The sequence below is a fragment of the Pleurodeles waltl genome, chromosome 2_2 (genome assembly GCF_031143425.1).
Source record: "Pleurodeles waltl isolate 20211129_DDA chromosome 2_2, aPleWal1.hap1.20221129, whole genome shotgun sequence".
NCBI classification, from domain to species: Eukaryota; Metazoa; Chordata; class Amphibia; order Caudata; family Salamandridae; genus Pleurodeles; species Pleurodeles waltl.
The window spans coordinates 873,078,646-873,095,600 of NC_090439.1; positions in this window are offsets into that span (position 1 = coordinate 873,078,646).

Here is a 16,955-nt window from a genome sequence, read left to right on the forward strand (position 1 = left end):
ACCAACCTCATTCTAAGTTTGGACTGCGCTGTATGCCATACAGTTCTGCACATGAAAGGTGCTTTTGCTTGGTTAAGGGACTTAGACGCTCCTTGTTTTCAGTGAGTGAGCTGAAAATTAGTCATTGTGGTAGGACCTTACTACTAATCCAGAGGGACGGCCTTGCTGGCTGCTAAACAGCTCTCTGGGTTCTTGAAGGTAAGCTGGCAGAGGAATGCCATGACCCCACAGGGCCCCAGCTTATCTCAGGAAATCCTTGAGTGCAACATGGTTTGTGTATCTAATAGACTGGTGGGACAGCAGTGATCCATCTGGGTAGTTTTGTGAAAATTAATTTATGACACCATTTGTTTTGTGGACGAAGTCCAGATGTGAGCTGAAAATAGAGCATCTGGAGTACTGTGATTTGAAGAGTACTTGATTAGCTGTGTAGTGTGAGTAGACATTTATTACAGCGTGTCTGTAATTCGAGGAAGGCTGCTAGTAGTGGTTTTATGGCCTCTAGTGGGCTGTTCATCACCTAGAAAGCAATGATCTACCAAACCTCGCTGGACTGGAACCCTTAGACCGTGAGAGGGCTCCCGTTAGGTGGCTCCTGGGCTCCGTTGCAGTTAATCCTCAGACCTGTGGGCAAGTCTTGCCTTGATCTCAAGGAAAGAAGTTGATGAACCATGGAGAGCTGCTGCAGACTGAGAGTCTCTGAATTTTGACCAGTAAACGGGTAGTTGTGCTAGACCACCAAGAGGTAGAGGTACTTAGAAGAAAGACAGTTTGCCGATGTAAAGCCGGGGACCGGCAATATCGCAGACATTAATGATGATTTTATTTTCTATGATCACCAGAGAACGCGGCCCCAGCCTCTGGTGCACGAGGGGCTTTTTATAGAGCACTCTTGATCCTGGAAAGAATCAGAACATTAAGTAACTGAGGGGTAAAAGTACCGAAAAAAACAGAAGGTCTCGGGGAAACTATGGAAGATGAAGCTTTAAGAGGTTCGTTTTGATATTTTTGCAGAAGGGAAGGTGGAAAAAGAAACAGGACCAGCCCATACGTGGCACCGCCAGCCCCAACATGATGTATGAGATGCCATGATGTCTTGGGGAGTCTAAACCAGTTGTCAGAAAATTCAAATAACATCGATGATAAAATGAAAAGCACGAGTGCATTATTGTTCAGGAACCATTGTTTCAGCACACACCAGGACACGCGATATATTATGGTGTGTTTTCACGAGCTGCCTACACTAGTCAGGAAAATGGAAAGCTTATTTACTTTAAAGCATTAATGCCAAAAAATACTACTGTGAGCCCCACAAAGACTGCCACCTTTTGTTAAAGCACGCATCCATCAGCCAGTGAGTTAGCATGGTCGCACTCCAGATGTTCCGCCTCATCAAACGAGTTTTACTTAAATTACGAAATGCGCGGCTATGAATAACACTGTAGTAATGCCGGCGCCTGGGATGCATTTCAGCAGCTGGGACTGGCTCAGATGGTGTCATCCAAGCAGCACGTGAAGAGGAGGCCTGGGGCTAAAACAGGTCACAGGGCCTGAACTTCGCTTTTCACCACTGCGGGCGGCCCACCTCCGCGCTGCGGCAGGTGCTCCTAGTGCCGGCCTGAGAGCAGTGCATTGTGGGGAATGCCACACACCACCCCGCCGCTACCCGAGCTCTCGCTGGACACATACTATGGGAATTCAATTTCCTGGGCCATAACTCTGGCCACCTTTGAAGAGCTCTGGCTTATGACAAATAAAATGAAAGAGGAAAGCGCCGCATACATTAATGTCGGCATTCGGCTGGTTTGCTGGGCAGTCCCAGGGCCTGCAAGCAGCGGGACTGATTGATGCACGGGGGTTAGGGTTCTTTGGTGGTGAGACAGGAGGGTGGGCCTGCCCTGTACTTGCTCACTTACCCCCTGGTCACGAAAAGGGCTAATTACCTGTTTGATAGTCGGGAGGCCTGAAGTGGGAAAGACAGATATGTTTTTTTGCTGGCTAAAATGTTTTATAAAGCGCATTGGGTCTACTTTTGGTTACCTCAGAGCGCTTGACAAAGCGAAATAATGCGAGAGTGTGGCAGGGTGGAGAGGTAAAAAGGGGTGGACAAGTGATCAAACATATCTTAAATTCTCCAGCTGCGCCCCCTGTTGGGTGTTGATTTCAGTTAAAGAAAATCAAAAGAATACAGTTTTCAAATGTTTTCTAAGTAAATGGTCTTTGGCTCACTCATGGCCCACGTGACTGGGGCTGCTTTCCAGGCTTACTACTGGGGTTTTGATGAATTACAAAGAGTAAGCATGCCCACCTCTGTAAGAGTTCTTCTGCACATGTGAATTCACTACTTTTCTTGAGGATCAGTTCTCCTTTGCTTAGAATACAATAGAAAACACATACAAATGTTAATGTTGAAATATGCACATAACCGACTCTATGAGAAATAGTATATGCATACATGCGAATAATGAGACACTTTCAAATCATGTTTAAAATCGAAGCGCTGACCGGCTTTTGTACTTGGTGCCCCTCCACCACATCTGTTACAGGAAGCTGGTCAGCATAGGGAAATAGTATTTACTCTGTGATATCCTAAATGGTGACTTTAGGAAGCTACCTTTCCTGAATACTAGCACTTGCAAACCCACTGCTGGTGTGTCTGAAATGCCACATTTGGTGTCTCAGTAGTACTGAAGACTTGGCCCTCGATATGAATATTCCCACAGCTGTCATGTCTGAGAATGCCACAGTAAGCGACCCTAGACTACAAGGGTAGTAAAAGGGACACAAATGTTGATTTGCCCACCACACAGCTTGCCACTTTGAAATTGCTCCAGATAGTGTCTTGGAGTACATAAACCTTGGATGTTGTATCCCTGGGGCCCTGTGTAGTACCTTGAATGGTGATTGCACCCCGGGAGTACTAATGTAATACAGGAGCCTCAAATGGTGAGGGCACCCAGGAGCACAAGTGTTGTGCAACAACCCTGACCAGTGACTGAATCCCTGGAGCACCAGTGCAATACAGGAGCCTTCAACCGTGATTGCATATTTCTTTTTAAGGGGAGGGGGTGGGGTTTTTTTTTTTTTTTTTTTAGGGTGGGGGGACGGGCTATTGTTTTTGGTTTTGGGTATTTTTTTATTCAGGGCTTAGGTCGTGGTTCCAACCATGTTGTTAAGGAATTAGTTGTTCCGACATGCATGGTTCTGTCATACAACCTAGTACAGAAGCCTTAAATAGTGATCACATCCTGGAAGCACTGTGGAGTACAGCAGCCCTGAATGGTAAGTGTATCCTGGGATCACCAGTGTCCTACAGAAGCCTTGGTGTAGTGCCGGGGTTTGGTGAATGACTGTATCCCTGAAGTACCAAGCAGTACAAGAACCTTTTACAATGAATTCATTCCTGGAGCACAGATGTAGTACAGGACACTATATATATATATATATATATATATATATATATTCAAAACAAGACTCTTTCAGGGTTAGAGTGATGGATAAATTATGCAAAACACAAGAGAGAACTCTGGGTAGTTCCCAAATTTAGGTGGAGAGTAGCTCCAGTAAAGAGCACTCTACAACACCAGCAACACTCTAGATTTGTTAACTTCAAATGTCTGTTTATCTAGCAAAGTTTTAAGCATAGGATCAGCACAGTGCTATCCACGCCGAGCTAGATAGGGATAAAGTATTTTGCCATTTGTACAGCAAAATCTTTAAGCATAGGATTGACACAGTGTCATCTTTGCCGAGCTGTAAAATGACAAAAGCCGTTTACCACTCCAGGCACAGTATTACAGCTTTGGACTGGTCAAATACCATCCAAGCCAACCTGGAATGAATAAAGCAACTCTGGACACGTTTCGCTCTCATTAGAGCTCATCAGAGGGGTTTAGCTTTGTCCAGACACAAGGGAGCACCCAGTATAAGTCAAAAGAACCCCCTTTCACGGTTAGAGTGACGCATAAGTTATGCAAAACACAAGAGAGAACTCTGGGTAGTTCCCAAATTTAGGTGGAGAGCAGCTCCAGTAAAGAGCACTCTACAGCAACGACACTAGATTTGCTCACTTCAAATGTCTGTTTATCTAGCAAAGCTTTTAAGCCTATCTAGCTCTGCGCTGATCCTATACTTGAAAACTTTGCTAGATAAACAGACATTTGAAGTGAGCAAATCTAGAATGTCACTGGTGTTGTAGAGTGCTCTTTACTGGAGCTGCGCTCCACCTAAATTTGGGAACTACCCAGCGTTCTCTCTTGTGTTTTGCATATATTTATATATATATCTGTTTGAATAGCACTATGCACTTTGTACTCTACATGAAATAAGAAAATAAATTACCTCTTGAGCTGATGGATGGTGTCGGCGTCATTCCTGCCATGAGAAGCTGGTAAATATTGCCTCTCGGATGCTGTAATGCAGTAATGATTTATGACTATATATATATATATATATATATATATATATATATATATATGTATATATATATATACAAAATGAAGATTGTCCTGGGAAGCGTGTTTTCGGCGCACTTGTTTTTCCGGTGGTGCAGGTTTTAGGCAGGACATACCATGTTATAAAGAAAGGATTCTCTTTCAGATTCGAAAAGAGAAGAACCGCACTCCATCGTTGTGCCATAAATCATTCTATTTTAATTCCATTAGTGAAATCTCAAGCAAAATAAACAAACAGGAATCTCCTGACGCGTTTCGGTCACACCGGACCTTGCTCACAGGTGTTTCCTGTACATGGATTTGGCGCTTTAAATCAACTACACCCACTTCAAAAAAAGGTTCCAAAACAAAACACCAAAATTAATCAATTCTTTCTAAACATCACTGCAAAATACAAATAAATATCTATAAACAAAGCAAAATAACAAAAAACTTTTAACAGATATATTTTCTCTTTCAAGGAATATAATTCACAAAAATCCGAGATGTTTTTCCCCTCCATTCTAAATTGCAATGTCTTCTGGTATATGTAGTTTGAAAAATCCCTTTAAGCAAACGGTTATAAATTTTCAATTTGTGTTCAAGAAATTATGTAACGAAAAAAGATAAGAAATAAAGAATAAACATTTTTTAGAATAAAAGATTTTTTGGTGACAAGAGACAGGGAGGTACAAAGGCTTGTTAATGCAAATATCCAAGTGTACTGTCATACTAAAGGGAACCTTATTATTTCTCGTATTCAAACGAAGTATATAATACTTTGTTGCCTGAGACAGTACATTCCCTCAATTTAATATTAGACTTTACACTTCTCTGCAATCTACACCTCTAATATGAATGGATCTTAATTTAATTCATTCGAAAATCTTTTATTTTCTGGCGCCAAAAAATATATATATGAGAGGCGGGAACAACAGAGAGGGGAGTGAAAGTCAATGACTCTTCCCTAAAAAATATGATGTGTTTAAAAAACTGCCCAAGCCCACAAAAACCACAAAACAACACCTCTTACAATTAACAGGCCTAAGATGTTAAGGTGGCGGAATAATATTATCTATGAAGACCATTATAAATGCACAAATAATTCCTTATCCTGATTCAAACCTAGCGGAGTGAGTGACCGGATATCCAGTATACTTCTGGATTCCAATTGTCGCAATTTCTTTTCTCTGTCACCACCACGCTCTAGTTTTGGTACTTGATCAATTACATAATATGACATGAGTTCCCACTTGCTGTCATGTTTTAGCTCCATATGTCTCGCTGTTGCATAGCTCCTATCTATATTAATAGTTGCTCGAATATGTTCTAAAATTCGTTTTTTAGTCTCACATATGGTGCTGCCAACGTATTTTAGCCCACAAGGGCACTCAATCACATATACTGTAAATCGGCTTTTGCAATTCAAGTGTTTGCGTATTGTTCTCTCCATGCCAGTGTTTGTGGAATATTCTTTCTTATTCACACCAATTTTACATGCCTTACATTTACTACATTTCCAAATCCCAGGTTGTTGTAACCAGTTCGGTTTTCTAGTCTGAAAATGACTGTCTGTTAATTTATCCTTTAAGTTTGGTGTTCTTCTAAATGTAATTTGTGGGTGTTGTCCCATAATTTCTCCCACTATTGGATCCATTAATAGGATTGCCCAGTGGTTCTCCAGAATTTGTCGAACTTGTGTGGCACTCTGTGAGTATGTTGTTATAAACCTCAACTGTTGTTGTTTAACATGTTTAGTAACTTGATTACTTCCATGAATTAGTTGTTCTCTTGATGATTGTTTCAAACGTTTCTTAGCTGAGGCTAGGCACTTCTTTGGATATTGTCTTGCCAGGAATCTCTCCTCGGACAGTTTTACGTGCTTTTCACACTCTTTTGGTTCAGAACAAATTTTCTTTATTCTTAAGAATTCACCATAGGGAATATTCCATTTCGTTCGTGGTGGATGGAAACTGTTGGCATGTAGTATCGAATTTGTAGCTGTTGGCTTCCTATGTAATGAGGTTTGAATTATGTCATCTTTCACATAAATTTCTGTATCTAGGAAAGTCACACGTGTCGCACTGATATCATAAGTAAAACTCAGTTTTGCTACGTTAGAGTTCATAATCTTAAAATATATCTCAAATTCTGATTCGGTGCCATCCCAGATCAGAAACAGATCATCAATGAACCTCAGCCAAATCACTACTTTCTGTTGATGAATCTCATTTTCCTCTGCCCATGCTATTCGTTGTTCAAACCAACCCATTGTCAAGTTAGCAAAAGTTGGAGAAAAAGAAAAGCCCATCGCAGTGCCTTTAGTTTGTAAATACAATTGTTGATTAAACAAAAAGTAGTTATTAGTTAGACAAATGTTGATCATTTCCAAAAGCATCTCATTATGCTGGTAAAGACATATATTCCTTTGATTTAGGAAGAATTTGCATGCTTGAATTCCTATATGATGTTCAATGTTTGTGTAAAGTGAGACCACATCCATCGTTACTAATTTGTAGGTCTCCTGCCAGGGTATACCTTCTAATCGCAACAATAGGTCTCCTGTGTCTCGTAAAAAAGAGGTAAAATTTCTCGCTAAAGGTGCTAGGAAGAAATCAATATATTCCGACATGGGTTCCAGTAAGGATGCTTTAGCTGATATTATAGGTCTACCTGGTGGATGTTGCAAATTTTTATGTATTTTGGGTAGGAAGTATATTGTTGGGGTTACAGGATGTTCCACTTGCAAATATTTTGCCTCTGTTTGATCAATAAGGCCACTAGCTTCCCACCTCACAATACATTGACTTATCTCCTCCTTCAATTTCGTTAGTGGATTCCCAATAACTTGTGCATAACACGTTTTATCTGTCAACTGCCGCATGGCTTCTTTTACATAGTCTTTTTTGTTTTGTATTACAATATTTCCACCTTTATCAGCTGGTTTGATTTCCACCGTTGTTTCCATTTGAAGTTTATGCAACGCCAGTTTTTCTAATATGGTTAAGTTCTCCACTTTCTTGTTTTTCCAGTTGTATTCAGCATCTGGGCCCTTGAGGAATGTGTGGTGAAAAGGTGATGTCCACGTGCCTACCCCATCATTTTTGACAGCACTAACACATGAATCAACTAATAGTATGTCTATTTCCATAAGTGGGTAACAGTAGGGATCTGTAAATCCTGAAGAAGCTCATCAATCACAATGCATGTTTAAAACTGGTCGAAACATGTTGAACCAAAGTTGGTAAGGTGGTAAGGGCCCAGTGACCATCAACATTTTTATGTCATTATTTAACCCTGTCAAAGAGAACCTATAAACATAATCAGACAGGTTAGGTATCACTTTAGGCAGCTTTATTCATTTTATGGATCAAATCTGTTTATTGTTTTCAACTTATCAACATAGCTAGTACAGCTCTTTACAATATGACAAACACAATGCAGCACTTCTAGTCCAGAAGCATTGAAGCGACCCATAGAGATCATCTCCTGCATAGCCATATCAGAGGGGAACTCCCCCTTGTCTCCTCCTTGCACTCCTGTGCATAGGTCGGTCACACGCAAGAGTTTGTTGCACTGTGAAGCGAACTCCATACATAATAGTACACAACATAGAGATAACTAATAAAACACCAACATTGCTTCCCTTGATAGGCCCCGTCGTCCACCAGTCTCTCCGTTACCCCGCCCCACCCCGCCCCCCGCATATCTCCAGTTCTCCCAAAGATCTCTCCAACAGACATACTCCCAGAGGCTCAGGTCAGCCCCAGCACTCTCAGGTAAGCCGGGCATGTCAACTCAGTGAACTCTGTGGATAAAATCTGCAAGAACGGTCTCCATAAGTCACTCAGATCACCCACCTGCTGTTGAGAGGCCAGAGTAAGCTTCTCCATTGCCAAAATAAACCACAACTTTTGCAGCCATGATACGGAGGTCGGTATCCTGTCTGTACCCCACAACGCTAAAATCAGTTGCAGCGGCGCATTGAGGGCCAGGGCCATTTGCCGCCCTTTTAATGATCTCAGAGGGAAGGTGAGCGGATTGGGCAGACCCAGCAAGATGTATGATGGGAATCTGGGGATCTTGGTACTAAACGCTGCATCAATGGCCTCTATAACGCTCTCCCAATATCTATGGAGCTTGGGGCAATGCCAGAGTAAGTGCACAAGTGTACCCCTGCCCCCACGCCCCCTCCAACAGAGGCTAGACTTAGTGGGATCCCATGCGTGTATCCTTGCCGGGGTGTAGTACCAGTAGGAGGCCACCTTATATGCTGTCTCCGTGCCTGCCGCATTATGGGCCGTGTGATGTATTCTATAAAAAATACTATCCCACTCTTTGTCAGAAAGCTCCCTTTCCAACTCCCTCTCCCATCGCAACTGTCCCTTAGACTTAGGCAGGCGCCCCTCCCCCTGCAATATCCTGTAAAGCTCCGAGATCACACGTTTATCATCCTTCTTCAGCAGGAGCCATTTCTCAAACGGCGTTAGCGGCCTATATATTAATGCTCTATTAGCCGGCAACAGGGCCCAGTGCCGTATTTGATAGTACAAGCCATATGTCTCCCTCATCTGGTCAAAGGGAATCACTCCTTGCTCATCAAAAAGGCTCCCCACCCTTTTACAGCCCCCTTCATACCAACTTTGCAACGCTTCCATTTGTAGCCCTGGCTCAAAGTCAGGATTCGCACCTATGTGGGTCATCGGGGACGGGAACGATGTCAGCCCCAACCGACCGGCCACCGCATCCCATACACGCAACGTTGCTCCCGTGATCGGGGAGGAGTAAAGGCCGCCCACCCTGTGCCGACGTCAGAGCCAGGGCTCCTTCCATATATGGGAGCCCGCCACCGCCTGGTCAATGAAGCACCAATGTTTCTCAGTAGACGAGCGACTCCACTCTAAAAGAAAACGCAACTGCGCTGCCTGAAAATATCGCAAGAGGCAGGGAACCGCTAACCCTCCCTCCCCCTTAGGGCGATACAGAACCCGTCGCGGAAGGCGCGCCGCTCGACCCTCCCAGACAAATCTCAGAACCGCCACTTGAAAGGTTGCTACCGTCCGGGGCGGAGGCGTCAGGGGAAGCGCCTGGAACACATACAGTACACGCAGCAAGATTGTCATCTTCACCGCCGCCACTCTGCCCAGCCAGGAAAGCTTGAATTTCCCCCAGGTCTCTAGATCTCGCTGCACTTCACGAACCAACTCCGTGTAGTTCAAACTCGCCGTCCTTGCAGCAGAAGGTGCCAAGTCAATCCCTAAGTAGGAAAGCTGTGAGGACGACCATATAAAGGGGTACCGGGCCCTCAGGCCCTCTTCATGCTCCGCGCTAATAAACCGACTCAGAACCTGCAACTTCTGCATATTCACCCGGAATCCCGAGACCCGGCCAAACTCATCAAGTATCCCCATAAGCGCAGGCAACAAGGTCGCGGGCTCAGCCAGGGTAAGGATCACATCGTCTGCATACAAGGAAAAGAGATGATTATCGTCCCCGAATTTCACACCGGTGATCAGCGGGCTGTCACGCAGACGCTGCGCCAGAGGCTCCATGTAAAGCGCAAACAAGAGAGGAGAGAGCGGGCACCCCTGCCGGGTCCTTCGTCTGATTGGGAACGGCAATGAAAGCATACCGTTAACCCAGACAGCAGGGCTAGGAGACTGGTAGATACAACAGATCCACGCCATGAAACCCGGGCCCAGCCCGAAGCGCTCCAGCACCCTAAAAAGATATGGCCAATGAACCCTATCGAACGCTTTCTCCGCGTCAATAGAGAGGAAGAGCGCCTCCCGGCGGGAACGATCCGTTTTGTCTAGCAAATGAAGCAACCGCTTCGTGTTATCGCTGCACTGCCTGTGTGGTATAAAATCTGCTTGATCTGGATCAACAAGACCCGGCATATAGTAATTAAGACGATGGGCAAGTATTCCTGTAAATAGTTTGGCATCTATATTCAAGAGCGAAATCAGCCTATAGGAAGCGCACTCCTCTGGATCTTTCCCCGGCTTGTGTATAACTGCAATAGTGTCATCCAGCATACTGGTTGTTAGTACTCCCGACGTCCGGAAGGAGTTGAAAAGCTGCACCAGTATCGGCACGAGTTCCACACAAAAGGTCTCATAGAAAAGTGCAGTAAAACCATCTGGGCCAGAGGACTTCCCCACCTGCAGGCGTGAGATTGCTGATATGACCTCTTCCGCCCTTACAGGTTGGTCCAATGAAGTTGCCTCCCTCTCGCCCAGGGGAGTAATTGCAATACCCTCTAAAAATGTATCTGGATCCACATTGCCCCGTTCATCCGCCTCATACAACCCCCGATAGAACTCCGCAAACGCCTCTGCAATTTGATCGCTCGTTCGCGCTTCCGCTCCTGAAGGGGAACGAACCAGCTTTATCGTCGATGATGCGCGCTGCGCTCGTAACCGGTGTGCCAGAAGCTGTTGCTCCCAATGTAATACTTGTGCTTAAGACGTGCCACCGCGTACTCCGCCCTGTCCCAGTCTAGCCGTTTCAGCTGTTGCCTCACCTTCTACAACTCCCGCCAGATTCTAGGCGCACCTGTAGATTTGTGGGAGCGCTCCAATACCGCCACCCTCTGTTCCAGCTCTTCCCTCATCTCCCTCCTTGCTTTATTATCCCTAGCGGACAGCGACATCACCTCCCCTCTCACCACCGCCTTCAAGGCCTCCCACAGCGTCCCCAAACAGGTGTTCCCGTTGTCATTAAAACTAAGGTAATCCGTGATTGCACGTCGGATCGACTCCACTGTCGTGCCATTCTGAAGCAATGAATCCCTAAAGCGCCAGCCCAATGCCCCCACCCGTCCCAGATCCATAGTAACCTCTACAGTGATAGGAGCATGATCTGACACGACCCGAGGCTCAATCGTGGTCTCCCTAACTCGGGAGAGGAACTCCTGCGATGCCAGAAAAAGGTCGAGCATACGTCTTGGTCACCGCTGAGTGAAAGGAATAATCCCTAAGCGTAGGATGCGCCCTCCTCCACACGTCCTCCAGACCACACTCAGCCAGCCACTGGCGACCTGCCGCTGTCAACGCCCACGTCTGCCCATAGTGGTGACCAGAGCGGTCTAGATCATTATCCATCACCAAGTTAAAGTCACCCCCCACCAAAATGGCACCATCCAGCGAGTGCAGCATCGGGGAAACCGCCCGCCTCAGGAAGGCTCCTTGCTGCATATTAGAAGCATAAAGGGAAGCAATAGTAAAGGAAAAAGCCCCCATCCTCATCCTAATGGCCAAAAACCTTCCTTGCACTTCATGTAATTTTGCCACTACTTTCCCAGGGAAGGACCTCGAAAGTAATATCGCAACCCCAGCATGTTTCCTGGAAGCTGAAGACCAAAATTGCCTAGGGAACCACTTGGAGCGCAAGCGGTAGGTGTCCTTCTGCACTAGGTGTGTCTCCTGTAACAGGCAGATATGACTCCCAGACTTCTCAAGGGCCTATAAGATTGCCAACCTCTTAGTCGGACTGTTAAGCCCACGGACATTCAAGCTTATAAATTTAATAGTCATGCATCAAGAGGAGAAAAGCAGTCAAGAAGGGAGGGACTTCGTGGGGGGAACCACACCCTAGAACAGACCATCAACCACTCCGAACAACAGGGCCATACCGCAACTCCACTCAATAACCAGTATCTCAGGGAAGCACACCAACATACAACCAGTACGTACAACAGGTGCTCACAACCGAAAAGTCCTCACACACACATCTCCGCCGAGGTAAAGTCTCAACAGGGCTGTAGAACCACTCAAGTTCGTCGAGCCAGGTCCATCGACCCCGCCACCCTGGTCCCTCTTGAGCAGCCACAAGGCCGGAAACGATGCAACCCACAGCAGTCCAGCTCTCCTCAGCCACCTCTCCCTTAAGCATTAGTCCCAGCGGCCACGCTGCTCAATGCCGACTTCCGTTCCGACATCTGCTCCGAAACAGTAGGGCGCTGCTGCTTCCTCCTTCTCTCCTTCCGCCGCCAGCGCGGGCGATCCCCGCCAGCCAAGCCCACGTTAGCGCCCCGGACCTGGCTATCACTCTCCAAGCGCAGAATCCGATTTGGCTCCGATATGGACCTCACCTGTCGGAGCTGATCCTCCCACCGGAAGACAATGCGGAACAGACGGATGACCCCAAGAGTAAGTCACATCATGCGCTCACAAATGCTCTGTAATGAGCTTGAATTCTCACCGCCTCTGCAGGGTCCGTGCTGAGAGGTCCTGAAATAATTGGAGCGCATGCCCTCTGAAATGGACCTGCGGAAGATTGCGGGCCCGCTGCAAGATGCTTTTTTTAAGCCCATAGCTGTGAACACAGGCTAGAATATCTGGTGGCCGGTCTCCGGCCCACTCGATGAACTCTGTCTAACGTAATCTCCCGGGTCTCTTCCAGGCCAAGTTACGAGCGGAACAGTTCCAACACAAATTCTCCAATGTCCTCCTTCTCAGCCCCAACCAGGACCCCTCTGATGCGAATATTATGCCTCCTTGAGCGATTCTCCAAGTCCTCGACCGCTATCTGTAGGAGGTCCTGCTGCTCCCGCAGGCGGACAAACTCCTGTTGCAGGCCCGCCACTTCCTCGCCGCGGGAGATCTCGCCATCTTCCATCTGTGCCACTCGCTCCCCCAGGGACGTGACCTCCCCTCGCAGCTCTCTCACCTCTTGAGATATGTCCCTTCGGAGTTCCTGTATATCACTCCGGAGCGAGTCGAACAAGGAGGTAAGGAAGCCCTTTGTGACAGGGGACCCCTCGTCCAGCTCCGTCTCCGCCCGCAACTCTGAGGACTTTGTCGCCGGCGGCTCCTCAGCTGCGCCACCCGGCACCGGGCGTGCTCCAGTCAACATTTCTCTTACTGATCGCTCCCGCTTGGACTTAGAAGCAGCCATCAATCCTGTTTGCTGCCACGATCGTGCTATCTCCCAGCCAGGGCCTCTTCACAGACTCTCCCAGGGGCCAGATCACCCCAGGCCCCGTCTTCCTGCAACAGCTGCTGGCCTTGCGCTCTTGTACTCCCTCTGGCCACTCGTCACCTTGCTGCTTACTGAATCGCCAGGTCCACGGGCCGACCGCACCGCCGCTCAGTGGCCTAGCACCGTCTCTCCACCTTGTGCCTTCCCACTTCAGAGACGGGGCGACCAGATGCACCCCGCTCCACTGCCGCCACCTCCAGGGAGCCCGTCCGTCAGGGGGAGTCCAGCAATGTGGGCGCTTCCGCTTCCCAGGGCCGCCGGCACTCCTCACCTCATCGGGCCCCCGGCGCAGTCCTCACCGCGCCACGGCCCCGGCGCCTGCCTCCTGGGCTGCTGCCGCTATATCTCCCACGACCAAGGGAGCTCCAGGTCCGGGGCCCACCACGCGGCTCGATCCTCCGCGCACGTCGGCTGTGAGCGCGGGCCTAGGCTCCGCGCCCCCGTCTCTGGCCGCCGTGGGCTTCCCCGGTCTCCTCGGGGCGCCCTCCGATCTGCGGCACCAGTCGCTACCCCTGGGCGCCCCAGGCCATCGATCTCCGGGGTCGCGCGGCAATGTTCTGGGGCCAGGGCAGCGGAGCTCGGACCAACGTGTCCACTCATGCCGCCATCTTGGACACGCCCCCCTTTATTCATTTTAGTGTTCCAATCCCTAATATTATCTAGAGCCCAATATTTTAAGGCTCCACCATGGTACACACATTGTGTACAAAAAAAGGGATTTCCTTTAAAAGGCAGCAACAACATTTATAACCTTCATCAATCTCTGTGTGTAGATTATAGTAAAAGGGAGGCTGATTGATGATCTTTTCCACTCCCCCACTTTGCAAGTGTTTTCACATTTAAATGGACTATTCTGTTTGGTTAGATATTGCGGGCTTGCAGAACTTGCTCCAGGTAGGATCATTTCAATCAGGAAGCAGCATGTATAACATTTAAATATAGGGGTTATCCCAATGCAGTATTGGAAGTCGCACTAACGAGTGTGAAAATGAGGAAAAAAGGTAGCAGATTTATCATAGAGCTCATTATGGAATATCAAGAAATCAATAAGCTATTGCGCAGGAACTGGAGTTTGCTGTGGAGTGAGGATTATCTGGTTCCTCATCTAAATGTAACATACTGGAAAGCAGTTTCTGTGGGAGACCTACTAGTAAAAGGTTATCATGAGCCAGTTAAAAGGGATAGCAGGGCATGACTGGCTGAGAAATGTGGCACTTGTAAGGGGTGCGCTTATGCTAAAAATAAGAAAAAATATAGCTGTGAAAGGAAGAAAAGTGCAGAGAAAGAAATGGATTGCATGTCAAACAGAATTTGGTGTACATGTAGTGGAATTCAAATGCGGCAAGAAATATGCGGGAAATACAATGAAACAAGTACAAATATGAATCCTACAGCATTTACGAGCAATCAAAAACTGTGTTGGCAGCTATCCGATTGCAATAACATCAAGGGAACACGAAGGTTTAACCTACTTTGGCATATTACATATTCCAAGTCACACAAGGGAGAGGCGATCAAGTAATGTCATTGAGGAAAGAAAAATCTAAAATAAACACCCTACTGGCAACAGAAGCCCCGTGAGGACACAACATGGAGGCAGAACTACAAGTATATTTATAAAGTGGTTATCAGTCAGGGAAATTGATTGAAAAATCTGCAAGAATAAACTGAGAAACACATGTATCGTTGATATGAGTAAAATATGAGAAATCCTGACTGGCAGTTGGTGTAAGGCTATAGCGAAATAAAGAAATATCCCTTTCTTGCTGGGATGGCGGCAAACAGGCAAGCTAAACCTGAAATCTAGGTAAGTATTTTTGTCTGACTTCAAATACATAAAGGTCTCCACATTGTGTTAACTGAAACATTAGTTAAAAAGGCAATGGGCGCTGATTGGAAATTGAATCTTTAGACTTTATTTACCTTTCATGAACACATCATTTTTTGAGAGAACAATGGACAATGGTGAAGGTGAGTCTTAGATAGTTAAATAGGATTTGGCTGTAGAACAAGTTCTATGGCCTTGAATGTCTAGGGATCCACATGTTATTCCAGAGTGACCTTTCCGCTTAGGCCCAGTCCACATGTGCCTAATGTTGACTGGGTTCACCCTGTTGTCATTCATTCAGAATGTGCAGAGGACAACTTCATAATAGTTTCTAACATCAGGCTGGCTCAGGCCTCCACGATCTTTGGAGCCGTTAGCAATTTAGCAGTCATCTCAGTGGGGATGCCATGCCTGCCACACAAATTTTAAAAGGTGCTTTTGAAACTTCTCAAAGCTCCTCCTACCTGTATAGATAGGGAAATAATGAAAGATTTAGAGAAGCTATGGTAAAATGTTGATTGCAATTGTTGCTACATGGCACAACAATGACACACGTGTTGCCACCTATGGATTTTTTTATGGTGCTGCTAAACAAGTTGGATATGTTGATCACTTACAATTGCTTAACACCGATGTTAAATGGACTCCCACATATTTCACTGACTCATCATTTAGATGACAAGGCAGAGAATTGTTCAGGCTGGTTACCCAAGGCCTGCTCAAATGCATGGGTAGCAGTTTTGCTTGTCCTGACACGTCTGTGAAGGCAGATAAAATGATCATTGAATCATCTGTAACAAGTTGAGTCCTGATCCCCACGACCTGGGTTGAATGTTGAATCTTCGTGGTCAGAAGTTGAATGGACAGGATGAACAGGGAGGGAGGGACACAATCAGCTATCCCTTTGTGCCCCCATAAAATGCAAGTAAGGACAAAAAGGCAGATATGACCATTAGAAAAAAAATCTTCACCCAAATCGCAATAGCACTTCACAATAAAAGTACCAGCTCACCCTGTTAAAATCCACTTTGGCAATGATCAACGGTGATTTTTTTTCTTATTCTTCTGTCAATATCCATCTTCTTTTCCTTCCAGCCTTGCATGGGTCTTGCACAGTCCTTTTACAAAGTTTACCTGTGGGTTTGGGGAAAAACCAGGTACTTACCTCTTCTCTCCTGGTCGCTGGAGGGGGGCACACCAGTACTTACCTTTTTGGATTTGTAGTTTCTCCAGCTCCCCTCTACAGATTCCACTTCCTTGGGTGGGGGTTGACTTTCTCATTCCACTTACTTAGTATATGGTTTGGTCTCCCCCAAGGGTCTCCATTATTTTCTGTTATTTCAGTGTTTTCTATTGCTTTCTATGCCAATTCCTGACTCCTAATGTGTATTTATTACTATGTTTACTCACTTGCTAGTAGGGTATTGCCTATACAGTATTTTAGTATTTGTGTTATCATAATAAAGTACCTTTTTTGTACACTGTGTGGTTCTTTCATGTCTGTAAGTGCTGTGTGACTACAGTGGTATTGCATAAGCTTTGCATAGCTCCCAGATAAGTCTTGGCTGCTCGTCCACAGCTACCTCTTGAGAACCCTGGCTTCCTAGACACTGCCTACACCTCATTAATAGGGGATACCTGGATCTGGTATAAGGTGATATCACCATAGGTGCTCATCACACACCCGGCCAGTTTCCTGATAATGAGGC